Here is a 1,475-nt window from a genome sequence, read left to right as displayed (position 1 = left end):
GTGGCTCAGTGGATAGAGCGTCGGCCTGTGGACTGAAGGGTCCCGGGTTTGATTCTGGTCAAGGGTATGTACCTTGGTTGCGGGCACATCCCCAGTAGGGGGCGTGCAGGAGGCAGCTGATCCATGATTCTCTCTCATCGTGGATGTTTTTCTCTCTCTCCCTCTCCCTTCCTCTCTGAAATCAAAATATAGTTAAAAAAAAAAAAAAGCAAGTGTCACAAACACAGATGCACGGGTGGCACCGTCCCAGACATCGCCTGACACACACGAGGAGGCGGTGGGCTCGGGACCCCTGTGGAACGCAGGCCGGCCCAGCGGGGCAGCCGGGACTCTGGGCCAGGCAGCAAGGTGGGTCTGGTGCCCCCGGCTCGGCTGACGTTCCCAGAGAAGCCAGGAACCCCAGCTCTGACGTGAAATCTCTCGGTGTTTAAACCGTGGGAGCGGATTTGAATGTTGCTTTAAACACCGTTCAGGCCAAAGGAAACATATCTGGGGCCCGAATGGCACCTGCAACATCTGCTCGTAAAGTTCACAGGGGGCATGAGTTCGGTCCGTGAGAAGGGGGTGCGGGGCAGCGTACAATGATCGGTTTAGAGAATAAATGATCAGATGTTTCTCTAAAACACCGTGCAAGCCAAAGCAAACAGAAGCTGGAGGTACCATTCTGTATCGGCCAGTTGGACACGTTTACAGAAAATACTAGAGGCCCGGTGCACGAAATTCATACACTTGGTGGGGGGAGGTCCCTCAGCCCAGCCTCCGCCCTCTCCCAGTCCAGGAGCCCTCAGGGGATGTCCGACTGATGGCTTAGGCCCGCTCCCCATTTAAGCCGGCAGTCGGACATCCTTAGCGCTGCTGCGGAGGTGGGAGAGGCTCCCGCCACCACCGCTGCACTCACCAGCCTTGAGCCCAGCTTCTGGCTGAGTGATGCTCCCCCTGTGGGAGCGCACTGACCACCAGGGGGCAGCTCCTGCATTGAGCACCTACCCCCTGGTGGTCAGTGCATGTCATAGCGACCAGTCGTTCCACCATTCGGTCCATCTGCATATTAGCCTTTTATTCTATAGGATAAGTTGGGCCCAGCTGGCATGGCCCAGTGGCTGAGCATCAACCTAGGAACCAGGAGGTCGCGGTTCGATTCCCGGTCAGGGCACATGCCTGGGTTGCGGGCTGGATCCCCAGTGTGGGGCGTGCAGGAGGCAGCCAATCCCTGATTCTCTCTCATCATGGATGTTTCTATCCATCTCCCTCTCCCTTCCTCTCTGAAATGAATAAAAATATATTTTTTTTTAAAAAAGAACTATCTGTGCAAATCAAGACAGGCCTCTGACACTCAGGCTGACGAGCTAATGACCACACGTCTCCCAGCAGCCTTTGCTCTGACGGACACTTGGTCTGCGGGGAGCAAAGGGCTCGGTGGCCGGGCCGACGCCACAGCCGTCCTCGCGTGGTCCCCTCGCCTCAGCTCGCAGACT

Source organism: Myotis brandtii, unplaced genomic scaffold (assembly GCF_000412655.1).
Source record: "Myotis brandtii unplaced genomic scaffold, ASM41265v1 scaffold169, whole genome shotgun sequence".
NCBI lineage: Eukaryota > Metazoa > Chordata > Mammalia > Chiroptera > Vespertilionidae > Myotis > Myotis brandtii.
Note: the sequence above shows the minus strand (reverse complement) of the source record.